The 24,278-nt window shown below is 36.2% G+C and overlaps 1 protein-coding gene across 2 annotated transcripts in view; it reads right to left on the bottom strand.

Moving 5' to 3' along the window:
• The window catches only part of ADK (adenosine kinase), a 721,185-nt gene that overhangs the window by 524,397 nt on the left and 172,510 nt on the right, over positions 1–24,278 (bottom strand). The gene's annotated exons all lie outside the window — the stretch shown is intronic.

Here is a 24,278-nt window from a genome sequence, read left to right as displayed (position 1 = left end):
CCAAGAAGGTTGCTAAGAGCCAGTCAAAATCAGTGACCCCCCACAGGTCTGTGCCAGGTTCCGGCTAGGGAGGTCCAGGGCTGCTACATCCAGCAGCCAGATACGGAGAGAATCAGCTCAGGACCTAACAACCCTTGTTAAAATGGTATCTTATGGAAAGGTTCCTCACACTTCACCCAGCTAAGACATAGAAAACGCTGACACAAATAGCAAAAAGAACAGTAGCAGCAGACAAGCAGGCCACAGAGGATTACAAACAACAGCTGAGGCCAACCCAAGAAGATCTAGAAAAAAACACAACTGAAAGCTGGAGGCAGACAACACCAACCCCAAACTCAGCTAGCTACACAAACAACACATCCAAAGAAGAAGTCTATATGATACAACATGGGAAGATAGAGAAATGCAATTCAAATGAATCAACAAGAGAAATCCCTAGAAAAAATGCAAAATTTGATGGAAATAACCAAGATACCAGATGCAGAGTTTAGAATACTGACTGTTAAAATGCTCAAGGATCTTAGAGTAACAATAGAGGGACATAATGAACACCAAATCAAAGAGATAGCAGGCATCAAAAAAGACATTAAAATCATAAAAAAATCAGACATAAAAAACACAATATCAGAAATGAATACCACACAAGAAGGAATTAAAAGCAGGCTAGATGAAGCAGAGGATAGAATCAGCAATTTAGAGGACAAGATAAGCAAAAGCACAGAAACAGAACAGCAAAAAGAAAAGAGGATCAAAAGACTGAGGAAATTCTAAGAGAGCTCTGTGACAACATGAAGAGAAACAACATCCACATAATAGAGGACCCTGAAGGAGAAAAGAAAGAACAAGGGATAGAGAACCTACTTGAAGAAATCATAGCTATAAACTTCCTAAATTGATGATAGAAAAAGTCACACAAGGTCAAGAAAACAGAGAATCCCATTAAAGAGGAACCCAAAGAGACCTACACCAAGACACATCATAATAAAAATTACCAAAGCTAAGAGATAAAGAAAACACAAAAAGTTGCAAGAGAGAAGCAGTCAATCACCTACAAACGAGCCCCCATTAGTATGACATCCGACTTTTCAACAAAAGCACTTGAGGCCAGAAGGGAATGGCAAGAAATATTCAAAGTAATGCAAAACAAGAGCGTACAACCAAGACTTCTTTATCCAGCAAGGCTATCGTTTAAAATTGAAAAAATAAAAAGCTTCCTAGACAAAAAAAAAAAAAACAACTCAAGGAATTTATTACAACCAAACCAATGCTGCAAGAAATGTTAACGGGCCTGTTGTAAACAGAACAAAGAGTAAAAAATATCTAGTAAAAGAGAAATGTAGATTTAAAGAATAAAATAGCAATAAACAACTACATATAAATAATAACCTTAAGTGTAAAAGGATTTAATGCTCCAATCAAGAGACATAGGGTAGTTGCATGGATAAGGAAACAGAAGAGGTAAATACGCTGTCTACAAGAGACCCACCTAAAAACAAAAGATACACATAAAACGAAAGTAAAGAGATAGAAAAATATATTTCATGTAAATGGAAATGAAAAAAAAAAAAGCTGTGGTAGCAATACTTATATATGACAAAATAGACTTTAAAACAAAGGATATAGAAAGGGATAAAAAAGGTCACTACATGACCCTGGCCGGTTGGCTCAGTGGTAGAGTGTTGGCCTGGCATGCAGGAGTCCTGGGTTTGATTCCTGGCCAGGGCACACAGGAGAAGCGCCTATCTGCTTCTCCACCCCTCCCCCTCTCCTTCTTCTCTGTCTCTCTCCTTCCCTCCTGCAGCCAAGGCTCCATTGGAGCAAAGTTAGCCCGGGCGCTGAGGATGGCTCTATAGCCTTTGCCTCAGGTGCTAGAATGGCTCTGGTTGCAACAGAGCAACGCTCTAGATGAGCAGAGCATCACCCCCTGGTGGGCAGGCAGGGTGAATCCCGGTCGAGCACATGCGGGAGTCTGTCTGACTGCCTCCCCATTTCTAACTTCAGAAAAATACAAAAAAAAAAAAAGGTCACTACATAATGATAAAGGGAGCAATCCAACAGGAAGATATAACCCCTATAAATATCTATGTGCCTAATATAAGAGCACCTAAATATATAAAGCAGATTTTGATGGACATAAAGGGCAAGATGAACAGCAATACTATAATAGTAGGGGATTTCAATACCCCACTAACATCACCTGATAAACCTTCAGGAAAGAAAACTAACAAAGAAACAGCAGTCTTAAAGGACACACTAGATAAACTAGATTTAATAGATATCTTCAGGACCTTTCACCCTAAAGCAACAGAGTATACATTTTTTTCAAGTGCTCATGATACATTCTCTAGAAGAGACCACATGTTAGGAGACAAAACCAGTCTCAACAAATTTAAGAAGATTGAAATCGTATCAAGTATTTTCTCTGATCACAATAGCATGAAACTAGAAATCAACTACAATAGAAAAACTGAAATACATTCAAACACTTGGAAACTAAATAGAACGTTATTAAATAAAAAATTGGTTAACAATGAGATCAAGAAAGAAATAAAAAATTTCCTTGAAACAAATAAAAATGAACACATAAAAACTCAAAATTTATGGGACACAGCAAAAGCAGTCCTGAGAGGAAGTTCATAGCATTATAGGCATACCTTAAAAAGCAAGAAAAAGCTCAAATAAACAACTAAACCTTGCATCTAAAAGGACTAGAAAAAGAACAGCAAATAAAGCCCAGAGGAAGTAGAAGGAAGAATATAAGAAAGATCACAGCAGAAATAAATGACATAAAGGCTAAAAAAACAATACAGAGAATAAATAAAACCAAGAGCTGATTCTTTGAAAAGATAAACAAGATTAATGAATCTTTAACTAGACTCACCAAAAAAAAAAAAAGAAAGAGAACTCAAATAAATAAAATTAGAACTGAGAGTAAAGAATAACTGAAACAACAGCAATATATACAAAGGACTGTAAGAAAATACTATGAAGAACTAACTGTATGCCAAAAAATTAGACAACCTAGATGAAATTGACAAATTCCTTGAAACACATAATCTTTCAAAAATCAGTCTGGAAGAATCAGAACACCTAAACAGACCACTTACAACAAATGAGATTGAAACAGTTATCAAAAAACTTCCAACAAACAAAAGTCTTCGGCCAGATGGCTTCACAGGTGTAATTTACCAAATATTCAAAGAAGAACTAACTTCTATCCTTCTCAAGCTATTTCAAAAAATTCAGAAGGAAGGAAGACTTCCCAGCTCCTTTTATGAGAGGAGCATAATTCTGATTCCAAAACCAGGCAAAGAAAATACAAAGAAAGAAAACTATAGGCCAATATCCCTGATGAATTTAGATGTTAAAATTCTCAACTAAATACAGTATTAGCAAATCGGATCCAGCAATACATTAAAAATCATACATCATGATCAATTGGTATTTATTCTGGGAGGCAAGGCTGGTACAGTTTTCGCAAATCAATCAATGTGATCCATCATATGAACAAAAAGACAGAAAAAAATCAACATGATAATATCAGTAGATGCAGAAAAAGTATTTGATAAAATCCAGCACCCATTCATGATCAAAACTCTCAGCAAAGTGGAAAAACAGGGGACATAAACCAACATGATAAAGGCCATCTATGACAAACCCAAGGCCAACATTATACACAATGGGCAAAAAGTAAAAGCAATCCCCTTAAGATCAGGAACAAGGCAGGGGTGCCCCCCTTTCACCACTCTCATTCAACATAGTTCTGGAAGTCCTAGCCACAGCAATCAGACAACAAGAAGAAATAAAAGGCATCCAAACTGGAAAAGAAGAAGTAAAATTATCATTATTTGCTAATGATATAATACCGTATATATATAGGAAACCATAAAGTCTCAGTCAAAAAACTACTGGACCTGATAAATGAATTTAGCAAGGTGGCAGGATATAAAATTAATACTCAGAAATCAAAGGCATTTTTATACACCAACAATGAACTGTCCGAAAGAGAAATTAAGGAAACCATCAACTTCACTATTGCAACCAGAATAATAAAGTACCTAGGAGTAAATTTAACCAAGGAGATTAAAGACTTGTACTCAGAAAATTATAATACATTGATAAAAGAAATCAAGGAAGATACAAACACGTGGAAGCATATACCATGCTCATGGTTAGGAAGAATAAATATCATTAAAATGTCTATATTACCCAAAGCAATTTATAAGTTCAATGCAATACCAATTACAATACCAATGACATACTTCAAAGATATAGAATAAATATTCCAAAAATTTATATGGAACCAAAAAAGAATACAAACAGCCTCAGCAATCCTGAAAAAGAAAAATAAAGTGGAAGGTATCACACTTCCTGATATCAAGTTATACTTCAAGGCCATTGTATTCAACCCAGCTTGGTACTGGCATAAGTACAGGAATATAGATCAATGGAATAGAACAGAGAACCCAGAAATAAACCCACACCTTTATGGACAACTGATATTTGACAAAGGAGGTAAGAGCTTACAGTGGAGTAAAGACAGTCTCTTTAACAAATGGTGTTGGGATAACTGGACAGCTACCTGCAAAAAAATGAAACTAGACCACCAACTTACACCATTCACAACAATAAACTCAAAATGGATAAAAGACTTAAATGTAAGCCATGAAACTAAGCATCTTAGAAGAAAACATAGGCAGTAAGCTCTCTGACATCTCTCAGCAGCAATATACTTGCTGATTTATCTCCACAGAAAAGTGAAATAAAGAACAGGATGAACAAATGGGACAATATCAAACTAAAAAGCTTTTGCACAGCTAAAGACAATATGAACAGAATAAAAAGACAAACCAGCCTGACCAGGTGGTGGTGCAGTGGATAGAGCGATAGACTGGGATGCAAAAGGACCCAGGTTCGAGACCCCGAGGTCGCCAGCTTGAGCGCGGGCTCATTTGGTTTGAGCAAAAGCTCACCAGCTTAGACCCAAGGTTGCTGGCTCGAGCAAGGGGTTACTCGGTCTGCTGAAGGCCTGCAGTCAAGGCATAAATGAGAAAGCAATCAATGAACAACTCCGTTCCTGTCTGTCTGTCCCTGTCTATCCCTCTCTCTGTCTCTGTAAAGAAAAAAAAAAAAAAGACAAACCACACAATGGGAAAACATATTCGACAATATATCTGATAAGGGGTTAATAACCAAAATTTATAAAGAACTTGTAAAACTCAACACCAGAAAGACAAACAATCCAGTCAAAAAATGAGCAAAAGAAATGAATAGACACTTCTCCAAAGAGGACGTACAGACAGCGAATAGGCAGATGAAAAAATATTCAACATCACTAATCATTAGAGAAATGCAAATTAAAACCACAATGAGATACCACATCACACCAGTGAGAATGGCACTTATTAACAAAACACAGAATAAGTGCTGGCGAGAATGTGGAGAAAACGGAACCCTTCTGCACTGCTGGTGGGAATGCAGAATGGTGCAACCACTATGGAAAACAGTATGGAGATTCCTCAAAAAATTAAAAATGGAACTGCCTTTTGACCCAGCCATCCTACTTCTAGAAATATATCCTAAGAATATCACATCACTGATTCAAAAGAAGAAATGCACCCCCATGTTTATGGCAGCATTGTTTACAATAGCCAAGATCTGGAAACAACCCAAGTGTCTGTCAATGGACAAGTGGATTAAAAAGCAGTGGTACATATACACAATGGAATATTACGCAGCCATGAGAAAGAAGGAAATCTTACCTTATGTGACAACATGGATGGACCTGGAAACTATTATGCTAAGTGAAATAAGCCAGGCAGAGAAAAAAAAATATTATATGACCTCACTCATTTGAAGAATCCAATGAACAATGTGATCAGAGGAACGGAATAAAGGCACAGGCGGGATCAAAGGGACCAGAGTGAAAGGTGACAGAGGAAAAGGGGATGAGAGGATGAGATCAGAGAAGGGAAAGAGATGGGTGAAATAATATATACATAACACATCATTATAGACAGAGCACAGGAAAGCAAATCCTGGAGAAAAGAGAGGGTGTTGGGGGAGGGGGGCAAGGTAGATGTTGAGGGGAACACGGGGGGGGGGCTGTATTCAGTGGGACACTTAAATCTCTGTAAAAATAATAAATTAAAATCAATTAAAAATGTTTTTTAAACTCAATATATACATAATTAAAATAATATGAATTACTCTTAAATTCAGGTGCATGATATGTGTGTTGGGTTTTTTCTACCCATTATAAAAACACAGAACAAAATTTTATTAAACCAATATACAATTTTTATTTAATAATAATTGTTTGACACTTAATTTTAAGGCATATGTATAAGAAGAGAAATACAGCAGGACAGGGATTCTCAAAATGAGCTATGTAGTGTAGTGTCTGGTAAACCAAAGTGTCATCCACATATCCACAGTGAGTTCCAAAACATAAATTATGTCTTCTTTCTACTATATTCGTTTTGTTTCAGTTGTTTTTGCTGTCATGGAATCCAGGATTTATAATGGGACCTTAGTTTCTCTGAATATTGAAAAATTCTAGAAACATTTGTTAACAGGTATGGACAAAAAGTATTCAAGTAATAATTAATCATTTATCTTCTATCAAAGTTTTTTCTTTTTTACAGAGACAGAGAGAGAGAGAGAGGGATAGATAGGGACAGACAGACAGGAACAGAGAGAGATGAGAAGCATCAATCATCAGTTTTTCGTTGTGACACCTTAGTTCAGGGGTCCCCAAACTACGGCCTGCGGGCCACATACGGCCCCCTGAGGCCATTTATCTGGCCCCCGCCACACTTCTGGAAAGGGCACCTCTTTCATTGGTGGTCAGTGAGAGGAGCATAGTTCCCATTGAAATACTGGTCAGTTTGTTGATTTAAATTTACTTGTTCTTTATTTTAAATATTGTATTCGTTCCCATTTTGTTTTTTTACTTTAAAATAAGATATGTGCAGTGTGCACAGTGATTTGTTCATAGTTTTTTTTTAGTCTGGCCCTCCAATGGTCCGAGGGACAGTGAACTGGCCCCCTGTGTAAAAAGTTTGGGGACCCCTGCCTTAGTTGTTCATTGATTGCTTTCTCATATGTGCCTTGACCATGGGCCTTCAGCAGACCTAGTAACCCCTGGCTCGAGCCAGCAACCTTGGGCCCAAGCTGGTGAGCTTTGCTCAAACCAGATGAGCCTGCGCTCAAGCTGGCGACTTTGGGGTCTCAAACCTGGATCCTCTGCATCCTAGTCTGATGCTCTATCCACTGCGCCACCGCCTGGTCAGGCTATCAAAGTTTTTTAAAGTACAGGTACCACTTTTCAGAAACAAACTTCTAAATCTCTTATTAAAACATAACATACGTAATTTCTGATTCTGAATAGCATATAGAGCAGTGGCAGTCAACCTGGTCCCTACCGCCCACTATTGGGCATTCCAGCTTTCATGGTGGGCAGTAGTGGAGCAACTAAAATATAAATAAAAAGATAGATTTAACTATAGTAAGTTGGTTTATAAAGATTTATTCTGCCAAACTTAGCGAAAATCCGACATAAAGTACTTGGTAAGTAATTATTATTACATGCTTTAACGTGCTGTAACTCCGCTTTATAAATTTTATAAAGTAAAGTTACTTCCCTACTTTATAAATCATCATTACTGTGGAACCAGTGGGCGGTAGAAAATTTTACCAACAGAGATACAAAAGTGGGTGGCAGGTATAAAAAGGCTGACTACCCCTGGGTTAGAGGGACACAGCCAGCATTACTACTGACAACAACTAAAAAAAGCCATATAAATTACAATCATTAAAGGTACCAAAAAGGTATGGAAGCAACAAGGACCAAATGAATAAGCAGGTGAGAACTGCACAGAGGGCAGGCCCGAACTGGCAGCTGTCTGTCTGACCTGTCCAAATTTGTAGTCAGGAGCTGGGGTTAGAGCGGCAAAATTTGACATATCGGTGACCACAAACATTTGACATAAGGTTTGCCCAATTACACATTTGCTAAATTCTGAAGAGAATGGTGATGAGGTAAGAAACTCACCTGAAAAAGCAGAAAGCTCTCCCAATCAGGTAGTGATTATAAAATATAGAGAGGTCATGAGAAAAGGAACTAAAAACAATAGGCAAGAAACGGAAGCCTTAGGAGGAGTGGATATTAAAAGCTAAAGATGGGCCCTGGCCAGTTGGCTCAGCGGTAGAGCGTAGGCCTGGCGTGCGGGGGACCTGGGTTCGATTCCCAGCCAGGGCACATAGGAGAAGCGCCCATTTGCTTCTCCACCCCCCCCCTTCCTCTCTGTCTCTCTCTTCCCCTCCCGCAGCCAAGGCTCCATTGGAGCAAAGCTGGCCCGGGCGCTGGGGATGGCTCCTTGGCCTTTGCCCCAGGCGCTAGAGTGGCTCTGGTCGCAACGTGGCAACGCCCAGGATGGGCAGAGCATCGCCCCCTGGTGGGCAGAGCGTCGCACCTGGTGGGCGTGCCGGGTGGATCCCGGTCGGGCGCATGCGGGAGTCTGTCTGACTGTCTCTCCCCGTTTCCAGCTTCAGAAAAATACAAAAAAAAAAAAAAAAAAAAAAAAAAAAAGCTAAAGATGCATGGATATTTTTCTTTTGGGCACTGAGAGAAGACAGATATCTATAGTGATTACATCTAGAAGCTGAAAATTCAGATTTTGATCTTAGCCGAACACTGGGACAGGCGTGGAGGCCAAGGGAGGAAAAAAAATTTGTGGGGATTTCAGCCATTACACAGTACTAATGGGAGGGCCTAAGCTGACAAAAGGTCAGTTTCCCACTTGAGATACCCTCCCAAATTTTGAAGGTGGATATGGCAGAAGGATAAAGAGTTGAGCTGTAAACTTCTTAGAGCAGTTCTTGTTCTTGTGGACTTTGGTGTCCTTGTTCTGATGGACTTTTCCAGAGCTAATGAAACAAAGACCTGATGCTCTCAATTAAAAGTCCTATAGGGTCAAGTTCTTGAAATAGACAAACAGTATAAAGCGTTGACCTGGAATGCTGAGGTTGTTGGGTCAAAACCCTGGGCTTGCCGGTCAAGGCACATATGGGAGTTGAAGCTTCCTGCTCCTCCCCCCTTTTCTTTTTCTCTCTCTCTCTCTCTTTCTCTCTCTCTCTCTCTCTCTCCTCTAAAATGAATAAATAAATAAAAATAATTTTAAAAAACAGATTAATCTATCAAAACTGAAAATCACTTCTGACCTACCTTAATCCTTAATTATCAGCCTCTAAAGAAAAGAGTGAACACTCTGGCAGAAGATAAAATCAGAAGGATCTACAGTTCTTAAATAAACAGTGTCTGGCAAACAATAAACGACAGTTATGCAAAGAGGCAAAATAATTAGACATAAGAAAGGAAAAAACAAGCCCCAGCCAGATAACTGTGTTGGTTAGAGTGTTGTCTTGAGTTGCAGAGACTGTCAGTTCAATCCTGTCAGGACACATATAGGAACAGCTTGGTGTTCCTGTCCTCTCTCTCTCTCTCTTTCTCTCTCTTTCCCTCCCTTCTTCTCTTGCTAAAATCAATAAATTAAAAAAAAATTTAATCCAAACAAAAAAGGAAAAACAAGAGAAACAATTTCAGAAATGATTCAGACACTGAAATAAATAAAGGGACTTCAAGCCTGACAAGGCGGTGGCACAGTGGATAGAGCATCAACCTGGGACACGAGGACTCATGTCTGAAACCCTGAGGTCATTGGCTGGAGCACAGGCTCATCTGGCTTGAGTGTGGGATCAGAGACATGACCTCATGGTTGTTGGCTTGAGCCCGAGGTTGCTGGTTTGAGCAAGGGGTCACTGGCTCAGCTTGAGTCTCTCCCTCCCTCCCCCTGTCAAGGCACATATGGGAAAGTAATTAATGAACAACAAAAGTACTTCATCTACGAGTTGATGCTTCTCATCTCTCTCCCTTCCTGTCTCTCTCTCTAAAAAAAATTAATTAATTGATTGATTTTTAAAAACCTGTGATTAATATTTAATATTTTCAAGAAAACAAAGGGAAAGATGTATAAAATAGATAAAAGAATTAAGAATTTTAACAGAGGGTTGAAAATATAACAAAAAATAAACATCTAGAACTGAATAAGTTGATAGATAAATTTAAGAATTCACTGAATAACTTTAAATTTAGACTATTCTCTCTGTAACTTCCTATTACTTAGCTAGATATGGAAGTGTGTGGGAAAACTGAGAAAATAACGTGCTAGTTCTCTGGCTAGTGGACCAGAAAGAACTCTGGGGAACCACAAAGTATTAGGACTCTTGTGACAGCTGGAAAAAATAAAAGCCTCAGCAAAGAAATAGAAGACAGAGAAAAGACCAAATAAAAATTGAATAAATGAAATTTTAAAACTCACTAGACAGAATCAATAGGAAAATGGAGAAGACAGAAGCAAGACTCAGTATACTTGAAGACAGAGCAATAAAAATTAGTTGCAATCTAAACAATAGAAGCAAAACGATTTTCAAAAGATAAACAAAGACTCCGAAATCTATGAAATAATACAAAAAGATCTAACATTTATGTCATCAGAGTACTAGAAGAAAAAAATGAAGTACAGAAAAAATTTTTAAAGAAATGTCTTAAAACCTCCCAAATTTTATTAAAGATACACTCCTAACAGACTTAGAAATTCAGAAACCTCATATATGAAAAACCCAAAGAAATCCATGCCCAGACACAGGAAAAGAACCCAGAATGAAAATGGGTGAAATATCAATATGTAAGAGGAAAAAGGACTGGCAGAAGGAAGGGAAACGAACACTCACCTACCCCAGAAAAAGAACCAGGAGAAAGTGAGATTTCAGAAAAGAAGGAATACCCACATCACCAAATTCCTTTCTAAGAATATATAAGACAAACTTGATATTAATATCATCAAAATGTTATTTCATATTACATTTTGTGTAATTGTGTCAGACAGACCTGGTTTTAATTTAATGTTCTTCTAATTGTCTGGTCTGACATGGGGCAAGTAACTTAAATTCTTTGAGATTAGATTTCCTCAGTTTTTCTTTCCTAAGATATCTTTAGTTTTTCTCTAATGTTTTTAAAAAGAATCTGACATGATTTGGATATTGCCTATGTCCCAGATACCTACTGGACACTAGGTACAAAATTAAGGCAAAGGAACTAAAAAATCAAACAAACAAACAAAAGACAAGAATACAGAATATAGTTGCTAGACAGAAACTTAACCATAAAATATAAATTTTAGGTTAATACTTAAATATGATGTTACTTCGTGAGGAAAGAAAATCATATTGTTTCTGAACAACTGATATCAGATGAGGTACTGCTTACAGCAGGCTCAAGATGAGGAAGAAGTGTGTGCATGTATGTGTGTATTCATGTGTATAGTGCACTCTTTATCTTTAAATTAATAAAAAACATTACTACTGTGTTGTAAGGATTATGCCAATGTTTTGAAGACAGTAAGCTCTCAAATGTTAGCAACTATTTTAATAATTGTGGAGGAATAACTTAGTTGCTGATTTTGCAAAGGATATTCAATTCAATTATCCCCTTAAAGAAAACTAAATGGTTGACCTCTAAAATTTTATGTTCTGCCTGACCAGGCGGTGGCGCAGTGGATAGAGCATTGAACTGGGATGCTGAGGACCCAGGTTCGAGACCCCGAGGTTGCCAGCTTGAGCGTGGGCTCATCTGGTTTGAGCAAAAGCTCACCAGTTTGTACCCAAGGTCACTGGCTCCAGCAAGGGGTTACTTGGTCTGCTGAAGGCCCACGGTCAAGGCACATATGAGAAAGCAATCAATGAACAACTAAGGTGTCGCAATGCGCAACAAAAAACTAATGATTGATGCTTCTCATCTCTCCGTTCCTGTCTGTCTGTCCTTGTCTATCCTTCTCTCTGACTCTCTCTCTGTCTCTGTAAAAAAAATAAAAATAAATATTTTTAAATTTTTTGTTCCTATTTCTCAACATTTTGGAAAACATTTGATGCAAAATATTCTCAATCCCTACTTTACTGAGTTACGAATGAAACTTATTGTATAACCCATTGAACAATTAACCAAATGCTACATCTACAAAAACACCTTTAAAAGCAAGAATTTTAAAATTGTATCATTATAGAAGTTTTATCTTATGTATGTCTTTGCAGAAGATATTAAAATCAATATGAAAAGTGTTTAGATACTGAAGAGATGTTTTCTTTTATCTTCTAAATACTAAAAATAGAGATTACAATAAAGCAAACCACAAGTTTGCTGAAGCTTAAAACATCTGGGGACTATCTTAAAGTATTCATTCTTAAGAGCTCCACATAAAGAACAGCCTGAAGGGTAGATGATAAATCTGCTCTAAAAGTAGAAGTGTGTTTTTAATCCCATTGAATATAAACAGACTTAAAAAAAAAAGAAACTATAATTCAGGAGAAAAGTGCCAACAGACAAAAATGCTCTACAAAAGGAAACTTTAAAAATAAACATAGAGCTCAGTTATAACATATATAAGAATTAATTCTAAAATAATCATGAGACAATGATTTCAGAGATATTAGCAACTAGATGACAACTGTCAATAATCCTGTCTTGCTAAGTGAAGAACACTGGATGATGGGTTCAAATTACAAATATTCTTTTATGAAAGATGTTTTCCAGCTGTAAATTCTCATGAGATAATGAACTCTTAGAAAGCTATTATAAGGAATAAATGCCTTAATTTATATTTAAAAAACAGAAGAAATATCTTTCATTTGCATCAAGTTAATATTAATACAAAAGTTTGTTTCAAAATATGCACTATAGAATGTATCAAGACATGACAGTTGAGATTGAGATCCTAAAACTCCTATTTTCCACAGAATTTTTTTTAAAAAGCCGTCCATGATGTTTATTAATCAGAAGAAAGTATCCAAAAAAGCCACCAACAATAGGCTCAGTACAATGTAGAATATAAATTATTTTCAGTACATATCAAACTTCAAAAGTAAAACACTTTGAGCAAACAAACCATCATCAGTCAATTTGGAAGCAAAAGAAAAAAATGTTAAAAACAAAGCCAAACAGGCAAAGTCTTGAATTCCAAAGTTATTCAGCTACTATAGGAGAAGAGGTGTGCTTGTAGGATATCGTACAGGAGATACTATACTGACATATAATTTACAAAGCAATCTTTTCCCCAGTACTTCAAAGATTTAAATTATATTATGTAGACAATTAACTTTTCCAAATTTAAAATTTTTTATTTACAAATGCAAGAACACTAAAATGAGAATAAAAGACAATCAAACCAATATATAACTGGTTTTTAATTAGACATACTATTATTTTTTCAGGAGGAGGGGGATTCAGAAACCCTTCTCTATAAAAGGTCGGGTAATAAACATTTTACAGTTTTAGAGAAAAAAATTACCTCAAGGATATTACAGTATTTGGGTACTGGTAAAATAAGAGAGAAAACAAGGTTCAGAAAAATTGCTGATGAAATTAAAATATAATTGAGTAATTATTGTTTGTGTGTAATTCAGGTCTATCAATAAAAATGTAATTCTTTGGGGGATAATAATATTTCATTTAATTGGTGTTCAAAGTTACTGTTGTCTATCATCAAAAATGATTATAAATGTTCATCTGTTAACATTGATCTATAATGAGATTTTCCATGTTTCAACTTTAAAAATGTCTTTTTACACAGATAGATACTGCCAAATACTGGTATCAATCCACAAGCATATAATTTTTATTGGGCATATTCATCAGTAAGAAGGCATTTATAGGATAATACTACAGTGGTCTCTTGATATTTGCCGTTTAGTAGATTAATCACTTCTAATACAAGGTTAGGAGATTCTACTGGAGACTACTCAATTATACTGGTTAGGAGATTTTGAAATTACGTTTCCTTTATACTTCCATCAAGGTCTGAAAAGTACTGCTGGAACTATAGTTTCTAACCCTGGAAAATATATCTGCTACAAATGTATGTGGGAATGGAAATATCACTTCCTGCTTTAACTTCTGACAGAATGAGACATATATAAAGTAGTTTGATATTACTTGTGATTCAAACTACATTTAGTTGCTGTCAAATGACAAGTGTAGTGTAAGTTTCAGATAAAGTGCTGTTTTTCCTCCCAATTAAGAAACAGAATCAATTATATTAAAAAACAATATAAAGACTGACAAAAGGTAATTTTCAAAGCCATTCAGTGTTCTATAAAAGTAGTTATAGGAGCATCTTCTCGTCTAGAAAAATTTGAACATTGACTGTAAGTTCAAAAAAATTGCACTATTCAAACTTATAAGTGGTAGAACAAGCCAAATAGCTAAAATTTCTGGCAGTAACTCGTGGAACTATCTCTTCATGAAATCAAATTAAGTTCACTATTTATATTACCAGTTGGACAATAAATGACAGATTCAAATATTTTCTATCGTTTTAATTGTAATAATACAATAACCATAGGCTTAAAAAAACTTAATTTTCACAAACTCTGTAAATGTGTCCAATTAACTCTATTCCACATGTATTTTTACCACCATCAGTTGAAACATATCTTAACAGATTCCACATCAGACTACATATATTAAAACAGTGTTATCTAAACTTCTTTGAAAATAATGTTGCCTTCAGTTTTGCTACAGACTTTTCACTGAGACTAATTTTTCAATCACTTGTTAGCTGGCTTACCTCTTTGAATAAATAAAAACTGAGCAGTGTCAATAAACATTTGTTGACTCATCAAGAGTCAAGGAAAACCACTCAAAATCATTATCTTCTTTAATTGACTATGGCTGTTGCTACCAATGTTCTCAATTCTTAAAGGCTAATAGTCTTAAACAAATTTATTTTCTCTTAATACATTTCTTCAGCTAGTACAATATAACACAGTATAATTACCTCAACATTGGTAAATAGCTCTCTTTGTCTAACAAATGAGCCACCCCAAAACTCACTTTGAGTACAGCCTCATTTTCACATTTTTTGTTTGTGAAAAAATTCGGCTGTGATGAGATATTATATTTTAAATTTTCTATCAATATTTATGAGAGTTGCTTTCCTGTGAGCTTGGATTATGAGTGCTTAGCTTGGTAATGGCAATAGATATTGTATTCTTTTAACAGTGCATAATAAGCCAAATGTTTCACCATCTAACTTAATAAAATAATCCACAGTCCACTCTCCTTTAAAACTATGAGACTCAAAGTCCCCTTTCCTCTCTTTTTCTTGTTTTGTCATAATCAATATGGACTAGTAATAAAAAATAAAATGTTATGGCACAGCAAAACATGTGACACTTGAAATGCTACTGAATTACAACTGCATCACTGAAACGCATAGTGTGCCAAGCAACACTGCCATAGTGGTGGGAAAGCAGCCATAGATAATAATACATAAATGAATAGGCATGAGTGTCTTCTAATAAACTTTAATTACAAACTGAAATCAGAATTAATTGTAACTTTCATGTCATGGAATAATAATCTTTTTTCCTCAATCATTAAAAAATATATAAATCATTTTTAGCTTATACACTATACAAAAACAAGTGGTGGGGAAGATTTGGCCCATAGATTCAAGTTTGCCAACCACTGCTTTAAAGAAGTTACTTATTCACTTGGACTCATTTCACTCTTCTGTTAACATTTAAATAAAATAATGATAGTACCTATCTACTACAGGGGGCTATGAAAAAGATGATCAAAGATAATATAGTAGTCAACAGGTTCTGACCCTGTAAAAACAAATGTGTCAACTAATTCTATTTTGCATCCACAAAATATTGAGTGTACAACATTCAGTGTGTACTATGCCAGGCAATGTAAAGCACATAATGTGCATGTAACATGGTCCACTATCTTCTATTTTCTATGAGTTTACAATATAACTCAGAAAATACAATATAACCAAAAGAAATACTGAATAGCCTATGTTAAATACAAGAAGTCAGTACAATTCTATAACATGATGAAACAAATACTAAGCATTTATTTACCTGTTCAAGATACGCAGGCACTTCAGGAATTAATTGTGCATATACAAAACACAAACATTTCACCCACAAACTCTTTTTAATAAAATATATATTTCAGCAACCAATCTTTCCTAAAGCTTATTCATGACAACCAACACCTATAGCCTACCTCTTTTTAGTGGCTTCATAGTTTTCCATTGTATAGCTACAACCTAATATCTAGGATAAACATTTAGGTTTTGCCTAATTTTTTTTGCTTTTATAAGTAATATGAAAACAAACATCCTTACTCATATTGTACATACAGTTCATAAATCAAAGGGCATTTAAGAATTTGGTAAATAATATAAATTGTTCCTTCAAAGAGGTTGTGGCAGTTTTTACCACACCATATTATGAAAGTGCCTATTCTCTCTATTCTTCATTACCTTTTCAATATAATTATTATATAGGAATTACTGTAACATATATATTTTGAATTCCTCTTATGAAAAAGAATGAACATCCTTTCAAATGTTTAAGTGACATTAATACTAGCTTTTCTTTCCATCTGTTCACAGACATTGTTCAATACTCATATGTAATTGTTGCTCTTTTCTTATTAATTTCTAGAAGCTCTTTACATATAAGAAAGAGGACTTGGACTCTGATGTAAATGGCAGTTACTCTTATCAATTTGTAAATTGTCTTTTGACTTTTTGCAAACTTTTTTGTCATGTATAAAAATTTATTTTTATGTGGTTAAGCATCCACTGCAAGAATGTAAAAAGAGAGAGAAAACAGCAAATTAAATCAAAAGAAAGTAGAAAGAAGAAAATAACAAAGAGAAGAGATGAATGTGTAAAAACAGAAAATAAGCATGTTCTACAGTGGAACAACAAAAAAACCAAAGTTGGTTCTTTGAAAAGACTAATTTTGGATAAAGCACTGTCCCAAAGTGCAGAGGTTGCCATCCCAGTTCAATCCCTGGTTAGGGAACATATGTTGCTGTCCCTCTATCTCTCTTTCCCCTGCCTCTCTCTCTCTTTAAAAGAAAAAAAAAAGTGCTAATAAAACTAATGAACTCTTACAAAGAAGGAACAAATAAGCATTAGCAGAAGTGCAAAAGAGTACGTCTCCATAGATCAATACACACTAAAAGATCACAGAAAAATTTTATAAGCAAATGTATGCAATACATTTTAGCATTTATACAAAATGTAAAAGTTTTTATAAATAATAAATGTTACCAAAACCGATAAAATAAGTGGAGTCTAAAAGTCCTTGAACTATTTTTAATAAAATATTTTCACAAAGAAACCTATAGGTCTAGAGAGCATAATCAGTGAATTCAACCAATCAAAATGGGTCATAGTGTGAATACAGAATTCCTATGAATTTCATCAAAAAATTATTAAACACCCAATAGAAAAATGAAAAAAATAACTTAAAACATGAAATTAAAAAAAAAAATCCAAATGTTCAATAAATGATTAAGATTAAGAAAATGTTTAACTTTATTTATGGGCATAAGAAAATACAATTAAAACTATAATGACACTCCATTATTCACCACCAGTAAGGCTAAAACAAAAATTTCAAAAACTGTAAAATACCAACTGAAACTCTCAGCTCTGCTAATGGGACTACAAAACTTTGGAAATCTTTTTGGCAGCATCTAGTAAAATTTAAGACAAGCATACCCAATAACCCAGTGTTTCCATTCCTACATATAACTCCAACAGAAGAACTGAGTGCACATGAACACCAAAAGACACATACAAGAATGTTCATTACTATCATTATTTGTAAATAAAGCCAAACTAGAAACAACCCAAATATTCATCAACAGTGGAATATAAAAGTAAACTGAGATGGATTTATACAGTGCAATGGAACCCAGAAAAGAAAATGAACAAAGCACTACTATGCAATGACGTGGATAAGTCACACAAACAAAGATGAGCCAGAGAAGCCAGATACAAAAATACACACTCATGATTCTATTTATTTAAAGTTCAAGAAGAGCAAAACTAATCTCTGGTGTTAAGTCAAGATAGCAGATACCTTTCCATAAGAAGAGGATGCAACGGTACTTCTGGGCTGTTGGCCAAGTTCTATTTCTAGAACTGATGGTTGTTAAACAAGTATGTTTACTTGAGGTAATTCATTCAGCTGTGCACTTATGTTTTGTATACTTTTCTATGTGTGTTATACTTCAATTCATAAAAAGTTAATAAAAGAAGAATGTTGAATTTTGCAAATGTATTTTTTAGCATCTATAAAAATAATCATATAAAATTTCTCCAAAAGTTTATTAATATGGGACATTGGTTCTAGGTCCAATCAAAAAATTAAAACCATGCAAGAAGTTAAATAGGAAAAGTTTAACATATAAAAATTATTGACTATGATAAAAGAGTATATATAAGATATAAGAAAGCTCCATATGGTACTCTAGGACTGACTGAAGAGTATGCCAGGAAGGAAAAGCTTGTAAAGATTCAGACCTCATTGGAAAAGTTGTGGTTCACTCACCAGATAGCAAAATTCATTGGTTTAGCTAGTCTGGAGTTGGTAAGCAAACAAAAGAAACCTTCTTGGAAGCAGTTGAGGAGAGCATGCTAAATCATGTAATTAGCTTCCCTACTTCTAAACTATACTTTTGTTTTGGAAAAAGCCCTAACTGTACTAGTCTCTTGATACATGTATTCTGTTTTTATTGCTGTTAATTTTTCATTTGGGGCTCTTTGTACAAAAAAAGTACACAAAATATATTGTCTGAATTAATTCTATAATCATCCACCAAGTAAATGCTCATTTCTAATTACTTTTCACTTGATACTACTCTTTTTGAGTTTTACAAAAATACAATTATTTCATCTGCAAATATTTTCTTTCTTTACCATTTCTATAACTTACTTATTTTTATCAGAGTGTCATATTCTGACTTGTTTTTAAAAAGTCAACCTGCCTGCTGTGCTAAGAATATGATATAGGGGATAAAGGTAGAAGGAGAGAAACAGTTAAGAGGCTTTCATAATAAGGCAGGCAAAGAATGATGATGGTGGCACATAGTGGGTGGGGGGCAGATGAGTGTAGCAGTATAGTAAGAAGTTATTAGTATGACCAGTGGTAGCACAATGGATAGAACATCAACCTGGGACGCTGAGGTCCCAGGTTCGAAATGCCAAGGTCGCCAGCTTGAGCACAGGCTCACCAGCTTGAGAGCATGACAGACATGGTCGCTGGCTTGAGCAAGGGGTAACTGGCTCAGTTGGAGCCCCCCAGTTAAGGCACATATGAGAAGCAATCAATGAAAAACTAAAAGTGAGGCAACTATGAGTTGATGCTTCTCATCTCTTCCTTCATATCTCCCTGTCTTTCTCTCTCTTGTAAAAGAAAGTTATTAGATTCAGAATATGTTTCAAAGATGGTTCAGTAGGATGTCTGAAAGACTGGTATGTGCTATGAGAAAAAGAGAATCAGAAATAAGTCCGCGGCTCTGGCCAGGTGGCTCAGTGGATAGAACATCATCCCAGCATGACAAGCAACCAATAAGTGCACAATTAAATGAAACAACAAATGATGCTCCTTCCTCCCTCCACCTCCTCTCCCTCTCTCTCTCTCTTAAATCAATGGGGGGAAACAAATAATAATAATAATAATAATAATAACAACAACAACAACAACTCTAAGGTTTTTAGCCTGAACCACCCAGAAGAGTAAAGCTGCCATGAAATGAAAGAGTAGGCTGTACATGGAACAAGTCTTGGAGAAAAAAGTAGGAGTTAGGCTTTGAAAATGTTGAGTTTAGGATATCAAAAACACAAGCACATTTATTAAATAAATGCTGAAAGAACAAATCAATCTTACTCAAAAATAATTGATCCTCCAATATTCCAAAAGTGTTATGATAAAGGGCACAGAGAGTTATGCCACAGGACACACTCTACTGAAAAGAAATGGTCCCCTGAGACAAATAAATAAATACTTCAAAACAGGTGCTATCTTCCCATGGCAGAAATTGGCCTTTATACAGATTGCAATACGCAGGGAGAAGCAAAATACAGGCTTTACTAAGACAACACCAAAAGGCTCAAATTCCCCTCCATGTATTCTATATGATCTTTGTAAGTGAATAAAACAATGAAGGGCTGCTGTTTTGGTATGGCAGGTAATACTAAGCTCACAATAGTAGGTAGGGGGAAGAGAGAGAGAGAGAGAGAGAGAGAGAGAGAGAGAGAGAGAGAGATAGTCGAGAAAAAGAAAAATATTCCAGTTCATGGTGCTAGTGATACAGTCTTCTGTGCTCAAGAAAGACTTGACAAATTTATTTCAAAACAGACATCTTTGCATCAAAAATTTGATCTCTAAGACCTTATAATTTCCTATTTTTCAATACGATATACTTTTCTTTATTCCATGCTACCTCCTTTCATTTCTGCAAGAAAAGTCATGAGGAACAAAATATTATACAGATGAAAAAATTAAAGTTTGCAATCACTGTGACATCTGTAATATCAAAGTAGCCAAAATTAGAACTGGTACATCCTTTGCCAACTACCCACTCTCAAAGAATGTCTTCCTTTTTGAAAATGAGTACATAAAGACAACACAGAACTGACTGAGAAATTTCTTGGACTATTGCCATCCCTCTTAGACTGGCATCAGATGTCTTCCTGCTATTATGCACTGATACAAGGGCAGGATGCTGCTGGCCCTCATCTACAGGTCCCTTCACCCCTAATGCAAAGCCTGCCTTCTCTATTGGACACTGCAGTCATTCCTTGGGAATGTACTAGTGTGAATGAAACAGGGAATATCCCAATGCATCCTCTATGCTCTTTCTCCAACCCTTCCTCCCTCTCCTTCTCCCACACTCCCTACTACAGTGATCAACTAGTTCCCCACATCCTTCCTCAAGATTTAAATACTATATTAGGCAGGAAGCAATGAAGCCAAATGGTTACAAGCACACAGTTTGGAGTCAACCTTCTTTCACTGGCATACTGGCCCCCACCACTGAACTATCTGTATTACTTGGGGTAAGTTATTTTATTTCTTTGTGCTATACTTTCTTTGTTTGTAAAAGGGAGAAATTAATAACACCCACACTGTAGAATTCTTAATAGATCTGATGAGTTAGAATATTTAAAGAACGTAAATATGAAATAGAAGCCTAGTCTTTCAGGGTATCCTGTTCAATAAATAACCAAACTGTTGGCAAACACTTTACATATCTATTTTATATATTTTTTATTCTTTTCCAAGTGAGAGGAGGAGAGACAGTCTCCGCATGCGCCTCCACTGGGATCCACTCGCAACCCCCATCTGGGGCAGATGCTCTGCCCATCTGGGGCCGTGCTTGTAACCAAGCTATTATTAGCACCAGAGACGGAGACTCCATGGAGCCATCTTCAGCACCCAGGGTCAATGCACTCAAACCAATTAAGCCATGGCTGCAGGAGAGAAAGAGACAGAGAGAGAAAGAGAGAGAGAGAGAAAGAGAGAGAGAGAAAGAGAGAGAGAAGGGGTGGGAAGGGTTGGAGAAGCAGATGGTCACATCTCCTGTGTGCCCTGATCTGGAATCAAACCCGGAACATCCATACGCCAGGCCAACGCTCTACTACTGAGCCAACTGGGCAGGACCTGTTGGCAGACACTTTAGAGAAATATCTCAGGAATTTCAAAGTACAGGTACATAGTGATTAGTTTGGACAAGCTTTTTAGTAGAAACCATCACAGTAAACTCATATGGTCATCCACTACCATCTCCTTAAATAGGGTGTTCATGTTAACTGTATGTTTTATATTGTTTTATTTGGTCATTTATAAAGGTCAGTTCAAGTTAGAAGGGTAAGATTTTCAGGGTGTTAAAGAGAGATGCTGACAAGTCATAATCTGTTTTTCTAATATGAATAATTCCCACTGCCTTTTTTATACCTTTCTGGTTAGGGGTATAAGTGGAAATGAAAGAGAATAATACATGACTCCCAATTTCATTGATGAAGCTATTACTCTGTGCGAGTTTTTAGAAGTTGAAGAGAAAAGTTACATGCCAATGATTCAATAAATGTTATTATTTACAATAATAATGATGATGATATCATATAACACATGAATGAATGTTTAAGTTCAGTACAAACTAAGCAGTGAGTAAAGATTTTTTCCCCTCAAAGTCATACAGATTAACCCATGGACTTTTGCTAGAGCTAAGAAGAATGGAAGAGAGGTTCTTCTAATCTGTAGCTTCTCACAGTCCACATTTGAAAACTGTACTTATCTAAACAGTCGACACTTCATTATGCATAAAAACTCTCATATTACATATGCATTAACAAAGAAAACCATAAAATTTAGAACATTATCAAAATCCCAGACTTTTTTTTTTTTGCAGAAGTAGAAAACTCCATCTCAAGATTCACTTGGAATATCAATGGACCCCAAATAGCCAAAACAACCTTAGAAAATAAATAAACAAAGCTGAGGATTTACACTTCCTAATTACAAAATACACTACAAAGCTACAACAGTCAAGACAGTATGTACTGACATAAACACAGACGTAGAGACCAATGGAATAGCATGAAGAAACCAGAAATAAAACTTCATATGCATAATCAAAAGACTTTTAAAAACAGTGCCAAAACCATTCAGTAGCAAAAGGGCAGTTTTTTCAATAAATGGTGCTGAGAAAACTGGGTATCTGCACACAAAAGCATGAAGTTAAACCCTTTCCAACTCAACATATAAAAAGTATGTTCAAAATGAACTAAGACCTAAATTTAAAAGCTAAAATTATAAAACCCTTAAAAGAAACCATAATGCAGCCCTGGCCGGTTGGGTCAGCGGTAGAGCGTCCGCCTGGCGTGTGGAAGTCCTGGGTTCAATTCCCGGCCAGGGCACACAGGAGAAGCAATCATCTGCTTCTCCACCCCCTCCTCCTCTCCTTTCTCTCTATTTCTCTCTTCCCCTCCCATAGCCAAGGCTCCACTGGAGCAAAGTTGGCCCAGGTGCTGAGGATGGCTCCATGGCCTCTGCCTCAGCAGACAATGCCCCAGATGGGCAGAGTATCACCTCCTGGTAGGCATGCCGGGTGGATCTCAGTCGGGCACATGTGGGAGTCTGTCTGCCTCCTTGCTTCTAACATCAGAAAAATACACCAAAAAAAAAATTATATAAAAAAATAAACCATAAGGCAAAAGCTTCACAACATTGGACTTGGCAATGATTTCTTGGATATGATGCCAAAAGTACAGACAACATCAACAAAACAGAAAAACTGGACTTCATGAAACTTAAAAACCTTTGTTCATCAAAAGACAATTATCAACAGAGTGAAAAGGCAACCCACAGAATAGGAGAAAATGCGTATTTAAAACTCATATTTGCCCTGGCCAGTTGGCTCAGTGGTAGAGTGTCGACTGGGCAGGTGGAAGTCCCGGATTCGATTCCCAGTCAGGGCACACAGGAGAAGCACCTATCTGCTTCTCCAACCTTCCCCCTCTCCTTTCTCTCTATCTCTCTCTTCTCCCCCACAGCCAAGGCTCCATTGGAGCAAAAGTTGACCCAGGCACTGATGACTCCATGGCCTCCGCCTCAGGTGCTAGAATGGCTCCGGTTGCAACAGAGCAATGCCCCAGATGGGCCGAGCATCGACCTCTAGTGGGCATGCCAGTTGGGTCCCAGTCAGGCACATGCGGGAGTCTGTCTGCCTGCCTCCCTGCTTCTCACTTCAGAAAAATAATGAATGAATGAATGAATGAATGAATGAATGAAAGAAACTCGTATGTTTCATTGGCATTAATATCTGGAATATATAGAGAACTCCTAAAACACAACAATAAAACCACACAGCCTGATTCAAAATGGCAAAAGACTTGAATAAACATTTTTCCAAAGCACTTTTCCAAAGCACATACACAAATAGCCAAAAAGCACAAAAGATGTTTAACATCACTAATTATTAGGGAAATGCAAAAAAAAAAAAATTATAATGATATACAACCCACACTCATTAGGATAAAAAAAAAAACCAGAAAATACTTACCCGGCAGGGGAAATAACATGATCAAAATTAAATAAATAACAAGTGTTGGCAAGGCTATGGAAAAATGAGAACCCTAGTGTTGGTTGCAATGTACTGTTGGTTGCAATGTAAAATGGTAGAGCCACTATGGAAAACAGTTTAGTGGTTACTCAAAAAATTAAAATAGAATTACCACATGATCCAGCAATTCCAGGTTCAGGTATACACTCTAAAGAACTGAAAGCAGAATCTCAAAGAGATATTTGTTCATCCATGTTCATGGCAATATTATTGACAATTG

The sequence above is a fragment of the Saccopteryx bilineata genome, chromosome 9 (genome assembly GCF_036850765.1).
Source record: "Saccopteryx bilineata isolate mSacBil1 chromosome 9, mSacBil1_pri_phased_curated, whole genome shotgun sequence".
NCBI classification, from domain to species: domain Eukaryota; kingdom Metazoa; phylum Chordata; class Mammalia; order Chiroptera; family Emballonuridae; genus Saccopteryx; species Saccopteryx bilineata.
Note: the sequence above shows the minus strand (reverse complement) of the source record. Positions and strands in the feature narration are given on the sequence as shown.